At 40.9% G+C, this 23799-nt stretch overlaps 1 long non-coding RNA gene across 1 annotated transcript; it reads right to left on the reverse strand.

The window, feature by feature from the left end:
- Nucleotides 1–20134: 20134 nt before the first annotated feature.
- LOC134645275 (uncharacterized) lies at nucleotides 20135–23163 on the reverse strand. The gene is made up of 3 exons (XR_010096536.1): nucleotides 21876–23163; nucleotides 21644–21779; nucleotides 20135–21554 (listed from the first exon to the last, which is right to left on the reverse strand). It is a non-coding gene; the product is annotated as an uncharacterized LOC134645275 (long non-coding RNA).
- Nucleotides 23164–23799: the final 636 nt, after the last annotated feature.

Consider the following 23799-nt stretch of genomic DNA (forward strand, 5'->3'; position numbering starts at 1 on the left):
AATGTCAAGACACAGCTTTATATCATCATATGCTATTTCCACACACAGGCAATAAGAGACCCACAGCAGAACTCAATGTTTATAAAAGCCTTAACAGTTTTCATGTGCTAGAAGGTGAGAAAAATTATGTTGCATTGTAAATGGTTCAATTGGAGTTGTTATAGGGTCAGAGGCGGGGGTACACCCTGGACAGGTTGCCATCTGACACAGAGAGGACTCAAACTGAGAAACAAACTACCATTCACACTCACATTCACACCTATGCCTCATTTCAAGCACTTAACACTTACATCATTTCTCTGGACTGTGGGATGAAGCCAGAGCTCCTGGAGAGAACCCAGACAGCCATGAGGACTCTCTTGCTCTGAGGTGACTGCTGTTCACGGTGCACTAAAGACTCTCAGTTGTCTTTGGATGCTCCTGTTTCTTTCTCCGTATGCAGTTACTGCTCCTCTCTTTTCAAAGACAAATGCCAAATAACACGAGAGAAGAGTGAATCACTTTAGAACAAGACAAACACTCCTGGTTACTCTGAGGAAATGTCATTACATGATGAATATATTTACCATGTTAGTAAGGGAAACTCGTTTGTGGTGTGTCTCTTTTTGTTTCTCCTTTTCATCAGATTCTTAAAAACAAAAGGCAGAAAAGCAACAATAAAAGTTAAAACCTCAAGAAGTTTTCTAACATTTTGGGACATCATTTCAGAGACAACCTTCAACATTACTTATTACTTACCACTGTGTTGGTTCTTGCTGATGTGTGAGATGCAGCAGAGGATAATTTATCCTTGTCACTGTCCATATGGATCCTTATTTCGTTTTGCACAGATTATATAATAAAGTCATTTTGTATTCCTCATAGTAATTTAAAAAACACAGGCCAGCACCAACAAATAAATAAAAGTGCAAGAGGCACTGAAAACACTGACCTGTGTATCTCAACAATAACAAAGAACTATATACATATGTACAAAAGTTTGGAGAAAATAAGTTCTCCAGGAAAGGCTTCGATCTTGATCAGAGTCGGAAGCGCTTCCTTGGTGGAGCGGGGCTCCTGCTGCTGCTTTCCTCATCTGTCGCCTTTCTTTTTGCACGCTTTGCAAACCTCTTCAGAAAGCGGCAGAGCACAGACATGATGACGTTGCCCTCTGAGCTGTAGTCAGTGACCCTCCAGCAGTTTGTCATCTCAGTGTCACAGTCTTCTGTGCGATACACAGCAGATATGACTCTGTTGACGGTGAGGCCGTTGACCTCCAGGGTGCGGACACAGTTCCTCCGGTCTGCCTTCAGCACAAAAATATCCGCCTTGTCAGGAAGTACCGGAGTCAGGATCTGAGATGTGAGGCGTGACCCTGCAGGCAGCACCATCATTCCTGGTAAGTCAGTAAGAGGAGATGGAATGGTGTTCTCCCTCCGACTCTCCAGCTCAGGTCTAAAAGGTGTTATCAGCTCCTCTTTGGATAAGAATCCCCTGAATGCGACGTGAGGAAAATCCTTGGACCCCGTAACCAGGTGATGGTAAAGGGAGAGGACCAGATCTTTCATAGAGTCCAAATGGGGGGGGCTCAAAGGACGGTTCCTCAAGTTGGTGACAACCATTTGATGCACACTGACTGGCCTCACCAGCCCAGCTACGAGAAAATCAGAAAGGTCATCCAAGTTAATCATAACATAATCAGACAAATTAAGGATTTAAATTTCAGCACATGGCTTTATATCATCATGCGCTATTTCCATTCACAGGCAGTCAGGAGCCACAGCACAACTTATTGTTTATGAAAGCCTTAAGATTGGTAGAAGGAGAGAAAAATGATTTTTCACTGTAAATGGCTAAACGGCTTGTTTTAAACCAAAGATCACACCAACAATTTCAAATTCAAATGAAAAACTAAGCGTCTTATTATGTTGCAAAGACTAAATAAGTCCTGCTGATAGAAATCATTTGCAAAATTATCATTGTAGCTGCATGTAAATTAAAAATTTACAGCTCACAGTAAATAATAACTTTGTGTGTTCTTGGTGATCAAAGTTTAATGGAGTATATCAAAATTTGTGATAAATGAATGTAACCCATAATACTTGTGAATTATGGACATATTGTCAGTAAGGTTGCATAGAGTTTCAGTGATGTTTGATACTGAATTCATGTTCAGCACTTAGGTGGTCATATTTTTTATTTTAGTTAAGCATCAGTCTGTTGAAAATGAAACAGCTAAAGGCAGGTGAGAAACCTCGAACCTTATTGCAAGCAATTTCATTTTCTCACACAGCACATTACATACATCTGGACACCTGTGATGCACTAACATAAGTATCATATATTTAATTAGATCAGCATCTCGTAGTAGCCATAAGTGATTTTGCACATAATGCCTACAAGATCAGAATTAGGCTATATCATTTTTATTTTATTTTTATTTTATTGTCATAGCTTTGTAAACTCAACGAGTGCCTCTGTGAACTCTCACGGGTCTATCATGCTTCTATACAGATCCGCAATCTATTAACTTTATTGTCTAATTCAGGGCCAATTGCCAAATTCCTCCACATACATAAACGGCACTCCAGGATGGGCGCACTGACGTCAGACGTCAGCCTCCCGCCGGTTCTAATGACTTACGTCATTTCCATGGCGCGCCGCATTAAATTGTTTTCTTTAGCATTTTTCAAACAAAAGTTACCCAGTCGCCATATTTGTCCTGGACTTTAAATCTAATGAAATTTTAATCACTTTAAAGCAATAAAAGGCCCGTCTACGGTGTATTTGTTTGCTTAAATACTCTATTAGGCTATACTTATTAGCTTACTAAGCTTTACCATAGCGGTCGTCAAGTATGCGGTTGACACCAAGGGACAGCAGGTGTTGCTGACGCCGTAATCCACGGGTGGCCATTTTGGGTGGTTCAATGGTCTTAATCTTCAAGTTTGGAAAACTTTCAGAGTCGCTGGTAAAATGCGAGTTTTCACAGCACTAGTTAGAAAAGCTCCTCTTAGCACTTTCATGTGAAAACAAAATTCGATTCTTGGCCTCTGCTTTTATACCTGCGGCTCAACACGTCATCATCACCTTGACTCCCATTCAAGCGACGCGGAGTGATAAGCATTTCTGCTTTATTTATTCAGAATAAGTTTCCCACAATTATCATATTTCTAAAAAAAAAAAAATTCTCAATTAGTTTCACATTTTCGATTCATAAATATTTTTATTATCATTACCAGCCTGCCCTTATAGTTTTTTTTAATTATTAATTCATAACTTTATAAACAATAAGTATCAATAACTGTAATCAGGGGCGATTTTAGCCCATTTTTGGGGGTGCTTAAAGCACCCCCAAAGATTTCTTACTTTTTTTGGACAATATTTGCTGTCTGTATGACACACTGCTAAAAATATAAAAACCATACAGTACTTGATTGAGACATAAAATTTTAACAACAAAAGTATAGATAACCCCCCCTCTCCCAAAATGGTTTGTTCTAGCTCGGCTCTCCGCTGCCCTGGCTCCGTTGCTGCCAGAGCCATGGTGGCTGAGACGCAGCGGAGCGGAGGTGTAAGTGCCTGGATTAAAACAGGACATATTAGCTGCATTTAACCTTCAGTTACTCTGTATATAGTTAGGTAGGAGTCATGTTTCTTTTTAGCTGAAAAACATTACACCCAGGTAACCTGCAGTGTTGAAAACATGTTTTCCGACGATGTTTGCTACCCTACAATCCGTCCTGCTCTGTAGCAAAATCAGCGACATTTGACCGCCCTGTTACTCCCATTGAAATGTATACAGCCTATTTAAAATCTAAAACTTAAAATTGTCCGTAGACTACTGTTGTTACCACTGTCCTATTTGAAATGGATACTAACTAGCTAACTGACTGGATGCCCATTAACCTTATAACTCCTGTTGTGTGTGTGTTTGTGTACAGAGAGACAGCCAGGTTCATAAGGGATATAAGGAAGTTTTTTCAAAAAAAGGAGCCACATTCAGGTAAAAGTGTAAAATCAAATGATCCATCAATCAAAAATAATGTTGGATCAGTGTTTCAATATTGATATCTTTTATTAGATGTTCATGTGGTTTGGTTATTTGCCTTTTGGTTGAAAGTAGACTGAGACAGGACTTTTTGTTAGTGATCTTAATAGTATTTTTTCATATTAATGTAATTTTTCATCTAATTGAATACAATCTATTTGTGTATGATTGTCAGTCCAAAGAGGGAGAGAGGAAAGAGGGGAACGTGAGGAGAAAGTACAAGGTCAGGAAGAACCAGGTAAGAAAAAAGACAGGGAACAGTGACAGGCAAAACAGAAACTATTAAACTGACAAAGAGAAAAAACCTGATTTTACTCATACAATCTGGAAGTTGTGCTCTCCCTATATAAAAGCTGCTATACAGAATCTGCAGAACAAACTGGGTTGAAACATTTTTGACCCTCTTTAACAACATTCCAACATAACATTATCATTGATTGGGGAGATTAAAATTAATGATATATTTTTATGTGGTTCAGCCACAACTCGACTAAAACCTCAGCCAGTAATAGGTAGGCCAACTTTTGGACCGTCCAGTTGTCTGTATGACTGCCGCAGTACAGTATCAGAAAGTGCCAAACGGTGCCCTGGTGGAGTGAGGAGCTGTAAAGAGAAGCAGATGCTCTGTTTATATTCTAAAAGTGTTTTAAGCTAGCTTGTTTCAAAGATTCTGTACAGCAGCTTTAAATGTTTTCCAAAAGCACACATACACTTATCAGTGTTTCTCAAACTTTTTACAGTGTGTACCACCTGATAAAAATGTCAAGCTCTCCCAAGTACCACTATGAAAGCATGAAACTCATAAATCTTACAACAGAAAATTAGTATTATTAAATTAGTAAAATTAGTATCTGCAGTAAAGATTTTTATTTGTAATAATTTATTCTGTTTTGGGAGTGTTTTTTATTTATCTGTATTATATTATACATACACATTAAAAGTGAATCTCTGTCCAAATGCACTCAGTTTACTTCTTACTCACTATGAACATCATTCATTATTCTCCCCCAGTAATTAAGGTTAGGATATGTATTTTTTTTTCTATTCCAATCCATTCTTCTTTTGCAGCATTTAAATAACCTTTATCAGATTTGATGGTTTTGTTACAGACTTTTCAAAAAAAGTGTTTTGCCTTTCTTTCTCAAATGTGGGGATTAAATTGTGTTAAAATGTACAAAACAGTGATGTCATGTTTTGAGACGAGGACCCAGGCACAGAGAGACTTGTTGAATTTAAGAATCATATGATTTAAGAAAGAAATTTGCAGACTTGCACAGAGATGGTAAAATTATGATGACTGATAACGGAGATGAAGACAACAGACAATGAGGACAGGGAGGAACAGGGTTTAAATGCACCCAGGAGACAGTCAGAGGGAACTTGGGACAACTGGAGACATTTAAGGATGCAGGGACTGACAGAGACAGGGAAGAAGTCTCATTGTGACGTGTAAAGTTGATCTTGCCTGGCTGGGCAGCTCTCTGGGTGCTCAGCACCCCCAAAGCTCTAATCCTAGAATGGCCCCTGACTGTAATGCATAACGAAAGTTCATCACGTTAAGTCTGCTTATTTCTTTTGTTTAAAATAACTAACAGTTAGTCCTCAGATTAAAAAACTTTAAAGAAAAAAATCATCTTCATGCAGAAAAACCCCCCCAAATAAATGAACGAATAAAAAATGAATATATAAACAAACAAAGCGAGTACAATAAAGATGATTTACTGTCAGATATTGTCGCAGCATTTAACTGCGCCCTTGATCAAATCAAATCAAAATCAAATCAAATCAAATCACTTTTATTGTCACGTCACATGTGCAGGTACACTGGTACAGTACATGCGAGTGAAATTCTTGTGTGCGAGCTTCACAAGCAACAGAGTTGTGCAAAAATACAATAACGTAAAACAAGCAAAATATAAGAATGGCTAAATCTGAAAGTAATAAATATATGTACAATATATAAGAGTATATGCATTACTGGATGATAAAGACGTTTTGATGTTTTTTCCACGTTATAGTTGTACAGAGTGAAAGTTACCTGAAAGGCTTGTGTACAGTGATTTATGCGCAACTTTTGAGGACTCTGACCACACTAAACTATTTTATAAACGCGAATTTCAAACTTGAAAAAATAGCGATCGGTTTCGCTTTTGAGGGTTAGTATTTAAACTAAATAAGCTGCTGCATTTATAACATTTTTATTGTAAAATTCTGTCCTTAAATGTTGTAAAGTCAAATAAAACTGGCAAATTAAAGTCACTCTCTCCAAATCAGGTAATTCCAACCTCATCTGGTTAGCTTTGATTTAAGTAACAGGTCTGTGTTCACCTAATTAAAGTGACCAAAAAAATGATTAAATGTGCTGATTAATGCAGACATGAAAATGTCATTATACTGAATTAAGTTCTCTTTTCATAAGTAGGTTAACTGTATTTAGTAAAACCAATCAAAAAATACTTTGCTGCTCCAACTTAACTGACTTAAATTAGTGTGTGTGGCAATCACTGGATTTTATTTCACTTAACTTGTTTTAACTGGTATATCCGTAGAAGTTTTGATTTGATTTACTAAACCAGGATATGTCAACAATAAGTACATTGAAATTACAACACGTTAGTTTTGTGGAATACACATTTATTATCAATGAAACACAGATATCCAACCCTCTGAGTATCAATACACATTTTCCTTCTTCTATTTTGGCCTTAATGTTTAACAGTTTTCACTAAAGGGCCAATAAGTAGGAAAAGTTGTTCTATGTTCACATGAATAAGATTATAGCTGGTGATTTTCTATGCTGTGTTACAGTAGCGGTTTTTGATACGGGCGACACGGGCGGTTGCCCGGGGCGGCATCGTGGTTGGGGGCGGCATCACGGGCATCGGCAAAAAAATAAATACAAAATTGCTGTACTCATGCTGCCATCGACGTCATTCCAGCACATATTGGGAATGGCATAGGCACCGATCGGTTTTCTATCGCCCATGGGAGTAAGGGCGCCCTCCGTTTTGCGAGGTGCGCCTGCTGCTTGCGGCACAGGGAGGAGAGGGCGGGACAACGGGGGATTCTCTGGCTGGCTGGAGCAGCATCTAATAACCAACTCGCAAAATAAAACAAAATAAAAACAAACCAACAAACACGAAAACACCAGACATCATGATACAGACTTATAATTTGCACCGATGTTTTTTTCGAAATTCTATACACGAAAAGTGAGCGCGAGAGCCCTCGGTGCGCCTGCTCGCTGCTGAAGTCAAAGTAAACAACGAGGCTCCGGTTACAGCAGTGCAAGTAAACAAACAATAAATATAAGAAGAGTAAGAAAATAAATATACACTTTAGGACTAGGGGTAAAGGGATCAATAACAATTTAACATTTATAATTTACAGTTTTAAGATTTAAAGTCTCACACAACCTGTCGAAAGGGGAGGGGGCCGGCTGCTTCCAAATAGAGCACATGTCATTCATCATGTTGTAAATCCAAGCCCATTATGTATCCATCATGATTTGAATCCTGGGTTGTGCGAAATCCCAGAAATAAACCCTAGACAAAGTGAATCTGTGAACTAAGGTGTAGGTCTATTAGGTTATGTTGTGGTGATCCTCGAGTTGGGGGATGGGTGTTCATACTGGAGTGCAAAATTAAAACCAATGGAAGGTGGACAAGAAAAGTTCAAAGCCATCAGGTCCTCAGTTTAGAAAAAAGACAAAAGAAGAGGAGGAGAAATGAGCAAAAGATACAGGTAAGCAGATGTGTCATTGGATAATGGCAGGTCATGTATCCTGAAACGATCAGAATCAGAATACTTTATTAATCCCTAAGGAAATTATGTGGGCTACAGTTGCTCCAAGAAGAAATGGTAAAAATAGTAACAGTAACAGACTAAACTCCAAACAATACATTATGTTACAGATTTTACACATTTAAGAAATAGCACTAACAGATCACTCAATTATAAATATCAAGGATTAACAGAGGTGATTATAAATAAATATTAAGAAGATTGACAAGAATATTACAGAGTAATAAAGAGCGTGTATAAAAAGGGTGTAACTATTGCAGTGTTTACAGTGTGTTAGATGGAGGAGTTGTACAGGGAGATGGCCACAGCCAGGAATGATTTCCTGTGTCGTTCAGTGGTGATTTTTGGTAATCTCAGTCTCTCACTGAATGTGCTTATGTGACTAGCCAGCATGTCATGGAGTGGGTGGGTATTATCCAACATTGTCTTTATCTTGGACAACATCTACCTCTCAGACACCACCCTAACGGAGTCCAGCTCCATCCCCACAACATTGCTGGCCTTGTGGATCAGTTAATTTAGTCTGTTGGCATCTGTGACCCTCAACCTGCTGCCCCAGCATGCAACAGCATAGAGGATAGCACTGACCAAAACAGAGATACAACAAGATAACATCTATTAGTAGGGATTGTAAAAACGTCTGTTTATGTTTGTTTGTCACTTGGCTATGATAGTAAACAGTAGACACTGATGTAGCTTACTGAATCTTTTGGACTGTGTTCAGCATAATATTAATTAGTAGTTGTCAATTGTTGATTTGTCCTATTCTCATTGTATGACGAGTTATGATGGCTGTTTGGTAGCCGTTTGCATACTATGCATACTCTCTCGCTCTTCATATATGTGTGTGTGTGTTTCTCTGGTGAAATTCAGTATGGTTCCAACAACAGTTTTATGTTAATGTACAATCCTTAATATGTTTTATATGTGTGTATGTGTGTGTGGGGGGGGGGCAGAGGGAGTGTTCACCCAGGGCGCCAAACAGGCTAGGACCGCCACTGCTGTGTTAATATCGTCAAATGTATCTCTTTTTAAAGAGAAAACTAACAACAAATGGACTCTGTAGCAGAAAGGAACTACACATGTGGTATGTGTAGTTCCTTTCTGCTAATTGGATCGCTAATTGAAACATGCCCACGCCTGTTGTGGAAATGTTTGTTCACTGGAATCAGCAGGTAAATAGTTTTGGAGAAACAGAAAATATTTACACATGGTACACACCCCTTCTGACATCTCTGATTTCCCCTTCTTTCTTGCCAATCTTTGTTACATTCTCCATTTTTATTTCCCCCCTTCACTAACCAACATAAAATGAAAACCTCCTATGAACACTTTGAAAGTCAGCTAAAAGATATTCAGACATAATTTCCAAAGACCATTAGTACTTCAATGTTTGGATCCAAAATATTCCAGTTCTGTTTGTCAGGGTCCTTTGTCAGGGTCCCTGAGCAGTTATGGACTTGTATTATAATATCTGTATTTTGGTATTGCTGTCCCTCGTTCTCCCTGCTTGTAGATATATGTGTGTATGTAGGTGTGTGTGTGGATGCAGGTGTTTCTGTGAGCACTCGTTTACAGGCACCTTCAGGCCTGGTGGGTGTGGCCCTGGCAGGTGATTGGCCACACCTGAAGACCGTGACACACCTGTAGCTGATCAGGCCTCGTCGGAGGAGCTACTTGAGAGTGTGGTGGAGCTCTCTCCGACGCTGGATCATTGCGTGGCTTCACGTTAGTCTCTCGACCAGTTCCTAGTTTAAGTCTGCTGCATTGTGCTGTGTCTGACGGCTGCCTCTCTCTTATGTTCCCAGGAGTAGCGGGGAGACGAGAGGACAGCGAGCACGGGGTGCTCATCACGGAGAAGCGGAGACAGGAACACTAGCACTGGGAAGAAGACACGTCACGGGAGTCGGGAGTGCACTGAGGATTTATTGTTATGTTTGTCCATTCACTGTAAATAAACGCACTGCTGACATTCAGAGCTCCTGCGCCTTCCTCACGGTTGGCCATCGTCAACCGTGACACTGTTGATGGTTGGGGACAAAAACCCTTGTCCAAGTGTTCTGCAGTTCCATTTCAAGGTTCCACTAAACCATCTTTCACTGCTCCTCTGTTTGCTTGCAATTTCTTGTCTGAACTCTTCATTCAAACAGCTTGTTTTTTTTGTTTTTTGGCACTTGAGCTTTTGTTGAGAGACAGTTTCCATCCAGTTCTATCACAATTTTTTGTAAAACCTCAAATATGTACTTAAGCTTTGTGGGGTAGCTCAAGACCAGTGAGTAAATGAGGCCAAACAAAATGGTGACTGCATTTGCAATGTTTCCAAGATCACGAAGCACTTTGACACAGTCAATAATTATTCCAGCATCTCTTCAAGGTCATCTGTGGGTTCTGCGCCTTCCTCCTTAATGGCGAAGATTCCCAGGATCATCTTCTGCATTGCCGCCTGGTTGTCCACAGCATCGTCAAAATAAAAAGAAATAAATCTTTAGCCAGAACACAAACCTGCAAAAACATTGTCTTTGCTTCCACAAAGCAAATCTATGGAAAGCAGAGGCCAGTGAGCTTATGAGGGTTTCTGGGTCTTCACTGAGATAAACAATTAGCGCCTTCAGTACACAAGCTCTTTTAGTTTCATCATCCTGCAGCAAAGAAAATGGCAATATCTAAGATTATTGCTGTATTGTGCAGTAAACAACACAAGAAAAAAAACTAAAAGGAAGAAAGAAACACAAAAAGTAACCACTGAAAAGTCCACAATACCTGAAATTTATAATAGTTTCTGCAGCTGAAAGTAACAGTTTAAATCTCAATGTTAGTGTTGGAGCTATTTGTTCTTTATTTTTATTATTTTGAAATTTGTTGAAGTTTGTTGTTGGTTTCCCAAACTGGATAAATAAACCATAAAACGCGACTTTCAGGTTTGGACAGTTGACTTCTTTTGCCTGCGTACAAGATCTTATCTCAGTGCAGCAGTGCCTTGTGGATTTTTAATTGTTGGGTGTTTGGCTGGTCAAACTAACGGAATGGCCACTGCATAAAGTAAAAAAGTCTTGCCCGTGGACCAGAAGGAATAATCCTTCATTAATGGATATGTTGGATATATAGATTTCATGGATCACCATCGAACAAAAGTTATTAGATCGTCTTTGGAGTAATCCAGACGGACTTGCTGCTTGAGGTTTGGATCAACACGTCACTCACTGATCAAAACTGATGAGTGATAATATTGTTTAGGCCGTAAAGGAAAACGGTGAAGCTATTGGAGTTTAAAGCCATTATTTCACTACAAACACTGATGAACTGAGTTTTGATTTGCTGAATTGGTGCGTAATTGGATCGCTAATTGAAACATGCCCACGCCTGTCGTGGAAATGTTTGTTCACTGGAATCAGCAGGTAAATAGATGTCATGTTTGTGCTTTATGCTGTGGGTTGGCAGTGTGCTGTGCATCTTTGTAATGTTTGAAATAATTCAAAAGAACGATCAAAAGTGTGGGATAAGCGTAAACAAAAGGATGACACTCAGATGCAATCGGAGAAAAAAAGCATCAAGTTCACACCAAAAGGTTTAGATATGTATATAAACATGTCAAGAAAAGCGGAGCTCAAAAAAAAAAATCTCCTCCTTGGATGAAATAAATCCTGAAGACAGCATCTCTAATATCTCAGGCGTAAAGCCGCGTTCAAAAACATTTTCAAAGCAAAGCCGAATTTCATCGACATCTTCTTCGCGCTTTAAATCTGCGGCTGACAAGGCGGCGCTCATGGAGCGACTCGCTGCATTAAAGAAAAAACATTTTATTGAAGCGCAAGCGGAAAAACTGAGAAAAGAAAAGGGGAAATTATCCTTGGAAACGGTGTTGACAGCAACAAATGCAAAGCTTTGTGTCTTAAAAATAAACTCAGTTTGTGGCTCTGAAAGTTCTGATGGAATGAACTCTTATTTTGAAAGAGGGCACGTACAAGAAGCGTCTGGGTTAAACCCTTGTGCTGATACACTTGTTCCAATAGAAAGAGATTACTCTGGTATAAATCTTCTTCCTAGCGGTTTATATCCCGCGACGCAGGGTCCGCTATCTTGCATGCCTTCCTCCACTTCTTCCTATCAAGGGCGTCTTCTGGTGTAACATTCACCGCCTTCATATCATCCTTGATTCGGTCCATCCAGCGCTTTTTTGGTCTTCTTTGTGGCCTGTTTCCATCCAGATCTAATTGCTGGGCTGTCTTTGCGATGGAATTTTTATCGCTACGGACAACATGGCCGTACCATCGGAGCCTCGCCTCTCGTATCTTGTCTGTGATTGGTGTCACTCCCCATTGTTTCCTGACATCGTCGTTCCTCGCTCGGTCAAGTCGTGTGAGACCCAGAGGCCACCTCAGCATCTTCATCTCCATGATGTGAAGAGCTTGTTCGTGTTTGGTCGTCGCTGGCCAGCACTCTGACCCGTAGAGTGCCACTGGGCGCACAATCGACTTATAGACTTTCGCCTTAAGATAGATTGGCATTCTCTTGTCAAATAAGACTCCACTCACCTGATGCCACTTCCTCCATGCTGTGTTGACACGGAGTCTGGCGTCTGGTAGAGTTTGGCAGTCCGAGGCGACAAGGGACCCGAGGTACTTGAATTGGGCAACTTTAGTCAGCGGCTCGCCATCGATAGTGATGGTACTGTTGGTCTGGGGGCCACATTCAAGGTACTCAGTCTTCTTGATGTTCAGGCGCATGCCGTTTTCGGAGAGCCGGTCTTTCCATGCTTGTGTTTGGGTTTGCAGGGCTAGGCAGTTTTCTGTTACTGATAGGCACACATCATCTGCATACAAAAGGCTCCACGGATGTGGTGATTGCAGATCAGCCGTCGCGGTGTCCATACAGAGAGTGAACAGCAGGGGCGAGAGGGCCGAGCCCTGGTGGACGCCAACGGTAATCGGGAAGGCTGGTGATGTTCCCGCTGAACTTCGGACCTCGCTTGTGACATTACGGTAGAGCAGCTGAGTCCATTTCACATAAGCTTCCGGGGCACCATGAGTTCGTAATGATCGCCAAATCAGCTTGTGGGGGACCCTATCGAATGCCTTTTCCAGATCCAGGAAGACCATGTGCACCGTCTTGTTCTTTTCCCGGTGCTTTTCCATCAGCAAACGGGCCGCGTGTATGGCATCGATAGTTCCACAGCCCTTAACAAAGCCGCATTGATTCGGGGTGATTGTGACCAGTTGACGGATCCGATTTTCCAGGACACGTTCGAAGATCTTCATTGCATGACAGAGTAGACGAATTGGTCGATAGTTGGTGCACTCTGTGACGTCTCCCTTGCCCTTCCAGATGGGCACTGTGATGCTCGATGTCCAAGCTCGGGGGGCTTTGTCTTCGACCGTGATATGGTTGAAGAGTGCCGCAAGGTATGTTGTACCACGGTCGCCCATCATCTTCCAGATTTCAGCTGGGATGTCGTCCGGTCCTGTGGCTTTTCCGTTTTTCATTTTCTTCAACGCGTTTTGGACTTTGGCAGTGGTGATTGGTGTGACAGTCCCTGCGACTGGGTCCGCGGGCGGGATAGGCGGATGTGTAAATTCTTCATTGCTGATTCCAGTGAAGTAATCTGACCAGCGCTGAAGGATGTCTCGGGGGTCTCGCAGAACCTGCCCGTCGGCTCCCTTGATTTGGACAACATGGTTTGTATCAAAGTCCTGCTTCTCACGGTGGCGGGCTTTGGCAAGTCGGTAGATGTTATTGGCCCCCTCTGGGGTTTGGAGCTGGTCATAAAGATCTTGGTAGTGTCGTCTTTTCGCGGAGGCCACTGCCCTCTTTGCTGCCGATTTCAGCGAGCGGTATTGGGTGAGATCTTCATGCGCTCGCGATCGCCACCAAGTCTTATAGGCCAGCTTCTTCGCTTTTATTGCTTTTTGTACCTCCTCATTCCACCACCAGACCTGTTTCTCAATGTATTTTCTGCCCGGTTTTGTTGAACCAACGGTGACCTCCGCAATGTTGTGGATGCGCTCCCCCGCTTCAGTCCACATCTTCTCAACAGGTTGGTCAGTGTTTACTGCAAGTGAGAGGAGCATAGTTGTCAGTTTCTCCTTGTGCTCCTTCGCCTTCCACCATTTGAATCGTTTTGGTCCTGTCTGGCATCTGGGCAGCTTTGGCTTGACAATCTTCGTATCCATGACAAGTAGACGGTGCTGGGGGGGCCACGGATTCATATGGAATTACTTCCGTGTCCGTGACCTGTTTGAGGTCTCGCCGCCGAACCATCCAATAGTCGATCTGAGTTGCATGTCCGCCACTGGTGTAGGTGGCTAGGTGCGATGGGCGCTTCTTAAAGAATGTGTTGGTAACAGCCAGATCGTGCGCCGCCGCAAAATCGAGGATACGTATTCCGTCGTCATTCCTCACGCCGAGGCCTTGTCCCCCATGGCACTGTGGGTAGCCACCCCTGTTCGATCCCACGTGGCCGTTCAGACGCCTCCGATTAGAATGTGTTCATCCGGGGCAATGGTCCGTATGATCCTGTCCAACTTGTCCCAAAATTCATTTTTCGTTTCATCGCTGCCAGAGATGGGCAGTAACGCGTTACTGTAATCCAATTACTTTTTTCAAGTAACGAGTAATGTAAGGGATTACCGTTGCAAAAACGGTAATTAGATTACCGTTACTTTCCCGTAGGAACGCTGCGTTACTGCGTTACTAAAACCGTGAGTTTTTTCAAGAATGTCTCATGACAGTGACGTAAGCGAGTGCGACGTTCGTGACAACAGCTGTCTGCAGATCAACAATGGACAATATATCGAGTGCGGGAGAGAGTATGAGCATGCAGCGTTTAAAGCGTGGAAGTACTGACCTTATTTTGAGTTTGATTCCATAAAAAGTGACAAAGACATTAGTGTCCGTTGTGCGTGGGAAGAAAACTTCTTTTTACAGCGAAAAAACCCCCTAAACTTCCAAGCAAGCAGCGAGTGCGCTACGACGTAATGGGAAATTCACAGAGAAACTCGCGGAGTCTTCAACTGTCCGCTGCAGCACACCTGCACCAGGGTAAACCTCCGCCTACCCCAGTCCTGCTTTACAGGTGAAAATAGAGCAACTAGTCTTTGACTTTATTTATTTTCTGCTGTGTTTTACTTGCATCTATTTGAAAGAGTGAGTGTAAACACAAAAAAATATTTTGTTTTATGTGCTGGAATGTGCAGAAAATAGGTTTAAATGTTAAACAAATTTCTTCCAGTCACAGAATGTTGCATATAATTTAATTTTTGCTTGATGCATAAAGTTAAAAGATTAAAACTAATAAAACAAGTTTTAAGAAGAGACTTTTCCATTTGATTACATTTTGTATGATGGATTATGCAGAAAAAGTAGAATTTGGCTGAAAGATCTATCGCTTTATCACCTATTCAGGTTGTAAATTGTGTTTTTAAAAAGTAACTAAGTAACTAAGTAATTAATTACTTTTGAAAATAAGTAATCAGTAAAGTAACGGGATTACTTTTTTGGGGAAGTAATCAGTAATTAGTAACTGATTACTTTTTTCAAGTAACTTGACCAACACTGATCGCTGCATCCAGTCTGTGGTGCATAGCAGGTCACAACATTAACGTCAGCTGTTCCTAGTTCGATTCTGATAGACATTAATCGATCATGCTGGATCTGAATCACAGGTCTTCATACCTAAACAAAGTCAAAAACAACATCAGGTGGATGAGATGATGGTAAAAGTTCATGCTTCAGCTCAAGTGACGCAGCAAACACAGCCTCAATCTACTGAGAACCATACTAATGAGATTGCTAATATTATGCAAAAACAAAATGACATCACTACTTTACTTGTAAAACAAAACTTATCTTCTGTCCTCCCAGCCAGAAACAGCCCTGTGTTTGATGGAGACCCTTTCCAGTATAGATCATTTATAAATGCCTTTGAAAATGGAGTGGAAGCTAAAAGTTATAACTGGAGCGACTGTTTGCATTTTTTTAGAGCAGTCCACTGGGGGGCAGCCTAAAGACTTGGTGCATAGTTGTCAGCATTCCTGAGGAGGGCTATTCCAGAGCCAAACATCTTCTTGAAGAACATTTTGGGAATGAAAATAAAATTGCCTCTGCATATATGGAGAAGATTAAGAGTTGGGCACCTATTAAAAGCGAAGATGTGAAAGGTCTTCAGTCATTCTCTCTTTTTCGTCAAGGATTTTTAAATCTAACACAGCAAACTGTTTATATGAAAGAGTTGGATTTGCCCTCAAACATGAGAATGACTATTATGAAACTTCCATACAAACTGAGAGAAAATGGAGAGGAGCTAAAATGCATTGGGATAAGTTGACTTTTATCAAGGAAATGGGAATTTGTTTTGGTTGTTTTACAGTTGGTCACACAAGCAAAGACTGCAGGAGTCGTTTGGATTGTGACGTGTGTCACCAAAAGCACCCAGGGGTCCTTCATATAGAGCAAAAAGATCCAGGTGCATCCTCAGAACAAACTCAACAGGTGACAAACTCCGATGTCAACTTCTCAACTGCAACCACTCAGCTGTGGTACCACATGTGGGTATATTGGGGCCAGTCAAGAGGTTGATGCAGTTTTTTCTATTGTTGCAGTTCAAGTTAAGAGCCAAAAGAGCAATAGAATTGTGCAAACATATGCATTTCTGGATCCTGGAAGTTCAGGTACATTCTGTACAGAAACCCTGGCAAAAAGACTGAATCTAAATGGGAAAAAGACAAATATCCTTCTGAGAACAATGAGTCAGATTAGGATTGTTAGTGCACTGTCTGTCTGTTTTGGAAGCAAAGGATTTCATGGCGTTACCAGATGTTTTGACTCAAATGACCATGCCAGTTTCTGCGGTGAATATTCCCACGCAAGGGGATATTGATCAGTGGCCTCACCTGTTAAACTTCACAACATTGATGCAGATGCGGAGCTACTGATAGGCACTGATGCGTCCAACGCTTTAGAGTCATGGAAGGTGATAAACAGTGTGGAAGGTGGACCTTATGCTGTAAAAAAGTTGGCAAAGTTGTTGTGGATGTGTTACCCCTCAGAGCTGCCCAAGCATATGCTGCTCCTAGATGTAAAGACCATATGGAACTCTCTGTATTTGATGAAGGAGAGATTCTGCGAGCAGTTTCCTGCCATCCAGGCTGCAGCCATCGATCCACGGATAAGAAAGTCCATGAAAAAGGAAAGGTGAGTAGTATTGAAACATAATGATAATATGGTTTAAAATGGACTCGGGTTTTAATTTTGTTTGTTTTATGCAACATATCTGTTGTATTTTTGTTTTGTTGATGTTGCAGACTGGCTAAAATGGGCAATGATGACTTAAGAAAAGCAGAGGAGTTTGTGGTGCTCATGCGGAAGCACTACACCTCCACACTAGCAGTCTCCAGCGACAAAAGTCCGACCTGTGGTGAGATTTTGCCCATCCTGCAAAAGCTACATCAACACTACACCGTACAAGAAGATGACTCTGTCTTCACAAGGAGCATAAAGGAGAACATTTGGAAAGATCTTTTCAAACGATACCAGGTACAATTGATGATTTATTTATCATAAATAAAATGACAGTTATAAATACTTAAGGATAGTCATGATGTCACATTTTCCTCCCTTTTAAAACTTTATTTTATTTCAGGCGCCACCAGTAAAGCAGAAAAAAAAACTGCCTTGGAGGAATTCTTTGAAGAGGAGTTCAACGGGCTGCAGTCATTCCATCAACGGCAGTCCATTGCTTCCCTGGCCCAGAGAGTTGATCAGGAGAGCCAGCTGTATAGAAGCCTAACCCCCATCCCCTGCAAGGATAACGCCACTCTATGGTGGTGGAGCAAGAGAGAGACTCTGCCCCTGCTGTCAGCACTGGCTGAAAGCTTTCTGTGTGTGCAGGCATCCTCCACCCTGTCTGAGAGGCGGTTCTCCACAGCTGGAGAGACCATAAGTCCAGAAAGATCACGTATCGTTCCTGAAAAAGCAGATATGCTTATATTTCTGCAAAAGAATTTGTAATTTTCCATAGCTGAGGGATGCAGAATTGTACAGTGCCGTTGGACTTGAGTTGACTGTATTTTTTGCTGTCTGATGTAGTTTTATTTTTGAGTGCTCAGCTCATATATACTTTTAAAAAGGGGAGTGTAAATGTTACTGGACATTCTTGTGTAATTGCCACAGAATAATTTATGTTATACTTTGTTATTGCTACAGAAGAATATTTATTTTATTATTATTTTACATTTACATATTTTTTTCTGGGGACCTGTGGCACCCCATCGAGGAGCCGTAGGCTGTGGATCTCTTAAGATCTCGCTGTTGGGTTTGTAAGGTCATGCTAGTCCTAAATTTTGTTCAAAGATAAGATATAAAACAAAGTTCTAAGCTAATCGACCTGTATGTTCCCCTTTTTAAAAAATAAGAATCGATGGGAGAATCGATAAAGAATCGAATTGTTAAACAGAATATAAAATGGAATCAGAATTGTAGCGCCATGAGAGCTGGGGATTTCATCAAATGTAGGAGGTGGATAAATGGGGAAGGCTTTCTCTACAAGTCAGAGGAGGAGTGGCCTAAACTGGATGTGGATTGCAGTGTAATTTCTGCAGATGACCCAGAGGTCAAAAAGGACCTGACAGTGAATGTCAATCACAAAATCCTACAAACTAAACACTTCTTGTCTTGGGCAAAACTCAAAATCTCTGTAGCCTGATTTTTAAAGCTCAAAGAGACCTTAGTGTTGCTAGGGCAGAAAGAGGAAAGAGTTGGTTGCTGCAGATCTGAATAAGAATGATCGGGAAAGTCAGAAGCAAGAAGTGGAGACAAGAATGGAAAGATTTAAGACCACTTTGAAGAAAGGAAATCTGACTCCAGAAGATTTAGCAGAGGCAGAATGTGTCAACATTGATTTTACGCCATATCCATTAAAAGTTGGGACATGCTGTGAAAACTAAGACAAAAATACTGGATAGTAAATGCAAATTCTGCTGCCAGGAAAATCATCTCTCGTTGTATCATGTGTGGACGCAACAGAGGAAAGTTTGTTGAAAAAAAGATGGCAGATCTGCCGAAGATAGAGTCGTGCCAAACACAGCTACATTCACAAATGTTGGAGTGGACTATTTTGGACCTATAAGTGTTAAAAGAGACAAAGTCTCCTTAAAAGGGATGTTCTTTTTACTTGTTTGACCAGTCGTGCAGTACATCTGGAGATTGCACATACACTTAATACAGACTCCTGTATAAATGCTGTGCGGAGGTTCATCTGTAGACGAGGCCCAGTTTCGACCATCAGGTCTGATAATGCTACAAATTTTGTTGGTGCAAATCAAGAGTTTGACTGAGCTGAGCTATGCTAAAATTCAAAATGCTTTTGTTCAGGATGGTGTCAAATGGAGCTTTAACGTCCCAGCAGCCTCTCACCAAGGTGGTGTGTGGGAGCGTCTCATTTGTTCCATAAAGAGTATTTTAGCCTCAATTTTCAAAGAACAAGTTTTGGATGATGAAGGACTCCAAATAGTCTTCTGTGAAGTTGAAGCTCTATTGAACGACAGACCCATTACCAGAGTTTCAGATGACTCAAATGGTCTTGAAGCACTGACACCCAATCACTTGTTGTTGAAAAACAAACCAGTTTTGCCACCAGGACTGTTTGATCCAAGCGATCTTCATGGCAGGAAAAGGTGGAAATGGGTACAATACATGGCAGAGTTGTTCTGGAAAAGATGGCTTGCTGAGTACCTACCTCTGATGAAAGAAGGACAAAAATGGACGAGGACTAAAAGATGTCTTATACCTGGAGATATTATTTGGATTGCAGGCGCTACAGCTCCAAGAGGATCATGGATGATGGCAAAAGTCATCCATGAGCAAACTTCTTTTGCTACTGGAAGCCTCATCTTGAAGAAAATCAGAGTGAATAGCTCCTTTCTTTTTGGAACTTTAAAGTAATTGTGATTGTATGCACAATTAGGGGCCGGAGTGTTGGAGCTATTTGTTCTTTATTTTTTATATTTTGAAATTTGTTAAAGTTTGTTGTTGGTTTACTTATATTTTAGGTTATTCACAAGTTTTATTTGTAGGTTAATACTTGCTTAATTGTTTGGGTTTGTTTTGTTGTTTATCTTGTTAAGTCAGTCAGGAAGAACTGTAGGGCTATTTTTCTCTAAATAAAGAGACTGGTATAGGACCAGTATGCACTGGAGTGAGCCTATGTCTTGTTTATTTTTTACCAGAGCAGAAGAAGCAGCAGGAAGCAACAAAAATTGATCTTTTTATTGCTTGCCAAACTGAATAAATAAACCATAAAATGCAACTTTCAAGTTTGGACAGTCGACTTCTTTTGCCTGCGTACAAGATCTTATCTCAGTGCAGCAGTGGCTTGCGGAATTTTAATTCTTGGATGTTTGGTTGTTCAAACAAAAGGAATCGCCACTACAGTCAGGGAGATTTCTCCAAATGTATTTACTTTGTAAAACATCTTGTGAGAAAAGGTTATTAAAGAAAGAAAAACAGGAACAAACACCAAAAGTCACAGCACCCAAAAATCCCACAAAGAATTCAGAATAATAACGAGGAATTGAGCAACAGCAGCATTCACACAATAATAATAGAATGAACTGAATACAAAAATATATTGATGAACAGACGTTTGTTAGGAAAAAAAACAAAAAAGATAAACTTTGTAATTTTTTTGTTGCACATCTCCTTCTTACCTTCAGAAGACTTTCATTAGCTGCACAAATCAAATTTAAAAATTACAATTTCCAGCTCTGCGTGAATATTTATGAAAGATTTGAACCATTTGCAAATGTTTTTATTTTTGTTTGTTTTTTAATGGATTAATCAAGACAATGTAGTAGTAGTAGTAGTAATAATAATAATAATAATAGCTCATCACCCTCTTTTTAAATCATCAATGAAAAGCTTGTCTTCAATCACACCAGGAATCTACTGATCTCTGCAATGTCTGATCAACATGTGATCTACATTGGTGACTACATGGACAATTTAAATATGTGCATGGATAAGCGTGTCTGCGGCCAAAGTGACCATGGTTTAACCTGTAGTGCTTCAATAACTGAGATCTTGCAGTCTCTTGTGCTGCACACTCTTTACACTTCCATATTCATGTTACTGAATGTCACGGCCCGGTGGACCAGCATGAAGATGATCAGCAGCGTCATTATTTTTCTCTCTCGCGCTCTCTGTCTCGCCAGGACGGAAGTCATGGTGGTTCCTGCCCTCGCCCCACGCACCTATGGAGAGTGAACACCTGTGCCTCATTATCCCTGCCACTACTTAAGTTGAGGAAAGGAAGCTACTCATCGCTGGATCCTTGTATGACTCGCACCAGTGTAGCCCCGGCTCTAAGATTAGTTCATAGCTCTTGTTGATTCTGTGCCTTCGTATTAACTTGTATATAGCTGTACTGCTACTTTTACTTGGATTACAGAGGTCTATAGGGTAGTGCTTCTCCCACTGGCAGTTCATCATGTTGGTTTCATGATGCAGCCTCCTGCAGCGGTAGGCAACCCTACAAAAGTAAACACAAAATGCAGTTTCTCAATCAAAGTGTTTATTATTTATGTTAAGGTGCGTGGCGAGAACGGGGCCCAAATGCAGGACTTTCCCATCCTGCAGGACTGTGCTGGTGGTCCAGGTGTGACAGGAAAACAACTCCAACACTCGACATTTACAAACACTTCGCTCCTGTGACACACTCCTCTCCAAGTTCCTAACAAGACAAGGTACAGAGATCAGATTGGTGAACTCACAGAAACACACGCACAGACTATTTCCACTCAGAGCTGGGACTTCACTTACTTGGTAACTCAATGATCCAGCGTTGACTGAAGCTCAGTCAAACACTTAAGTAGCGGCCAATCTAGACGGAAGACATGTGTGGCGGCTTCAACACGGGAAACACCTTCCGGCCTGATGACGCCCATAAATTGGCACGCTGGAATACACACACACACACACACACACACATTAAAGGGGGAAGCAGGGGACTGGGAGGGGAGACAAAACAAAACACATAGAAAAACATACATACAGGCAGGTCGAACGTAGGAGACTCCCAGACCGTCACAATTTAGCAGGGAAAATTCAAACCTACATCATATATAGAGAAAATAAAGTAAAATGAATATTTTAGAGAGACGGACTGAGAGATAGACAGAGGGAGAGAGATAAATCCCTTTTCAGCACTTATGTCACAGTAAGACAGATATAAAAGCTACTAAACCAGTTCAAGGTTTGCAGCTAAGAAGGTCACACTTAACCTTCCACAGTTCAAGATAGTTTTAGTTAACGCAACTTTGTTCCAAATTACAAACCTAGGTTGTTCTTTAAGATTTACTTCTTGATTTAGGAATCAGATTTAATCTAAAACCTTCAGTTTCAGATTCTACTTATTTAAGAGAATCAAAGAGTCTAAGACCAATCTGTTCTGTGCAGGGCTGATAAAGCCAACGTAGTGCAATGAGCTCATTTAACTTGTGCTCATTACTAATCCCTCTGAGCAGTTTGTGTCTTTCCTTGCATGAGAAATAAACTGTTATCAAAACCCAATTTGGTGCATTGACCCTTTAACACAGAGTTCCTATAGAGAAATCTGGTTTGGCTCAAAACAGGAAAATAACATCAGCATATAACATCACTCAATAGTCAGGGAGGATAAATCACAGGTTCTGACTCCAGCTTGTCGGTCAGGTGAACAACCTGTTTCCTGACTCGGCTCTCCTCCACACAGTCCTCGTTCATAAATATAAAAATTCAATTTCTCCTCATTATAGTTGTTTCTACTTTCAGATCGAAAATGCAGATGAAGAGAAATGATGGAACTATCTGATTCAGTTGTGGCCCGTGGTTATTTGTGAACAATACATGTTGACAGGAAAAAAGCAATCACAAAGTCTGTGTATTCATAATTGAAACAGCTATCAAAAAATATTTGGCATGACGTCTTTGTTCAAAATGAATTCAAGTATTATTTCCTCCCTGTCCATTAGTGCCCTCACGTTGCATGCACCGGTGCAGCTGATGTCAATACTCAACCAAGTATGAGAGGGACTAAAGCTCTGTGGTTTAGATTAGGTGTGGGCACACCCTCACCAGACGTGCCAGCAGCTCTTACATTTAAAGGATGTGAATAAAGTTGTAAAGGAGGCTCACACTTGTTCTAAACTGTTTTTTTTTTTTTAGTTATATTATCTTATCACTTATATCATGTCTCTGGACTGTGGGATGAAGCCAGAGCTCCTGGAGAGAACCCAGACAGCCACGAGGACTCTCTTGCTCTGAGGTGACTGCTGTTCACGGTGCACTAAAGACTCTCAGTTGTCTTTGGATGCTCCTGTTTCTTTCTCCGTATGCAGTTACTGCTCCTCTCTTTTCAAAGACAAATACCAAATAACACGAGAGAAGACTGAATCACTTTAGAACAAGACAAACACTCCTGGTTACTCTGAGGAAATGTCATTACATGATGAATATATTTACCATGTTAGTAAGGGAAACTCGTTTGTGGTGTGTCTCTTCTTGTTTCTCCTTTTCATCAGATTCTTAAAAACAAAAGGCAGAAAAGCAACAATAAAAGTTAAAACCTCAAGAAGTTTTCTAACATTTTGGGACATCATTTCAGAGACAACCTTCAACATTACTTATTACTTACCACTGTGTTGATTCTTGCTGATGTCTGAGATGCAGCAGAGGATAATGTACACTTGGCACTGTCTTTATGGATCCTTAGTTCGTGTTGCACAGATTTACACTTGGCTCTACAATAGATGTTCCTCGTTCAACATCCAGTCCACAGCCCTGCCATATGTCCAACACAGTTCACAGAAGCAGTGCCAAAGTCTTAAAACTATTAAAGAGTCTTCAGAAAATAAGTTCTCTGAGAAAGGCTTCACAGTCTGAAGTGTTTCTTTGGTGGAGTGGGGCTCCTGCTGCTGCTCTCTTCCTCTGTAGCCTTT

The sequence above is a fragment of the Pelmatolapia mariae genome, linkage group LG16_19, assembly GCF_036321145.2.
Source record: "Pelmatolapia mariae isolate MD_Pm_ZW linkage group LG16_19, Pm_UMD_F_2, whole genome shotgun sequence".
Lineage (NCBI taxonomy): Eukaryota > Metazoa > Chordata > Actinopteri > Cichliformes > Cichlidae > Pelmatolapia > Pelmatolapia mariae.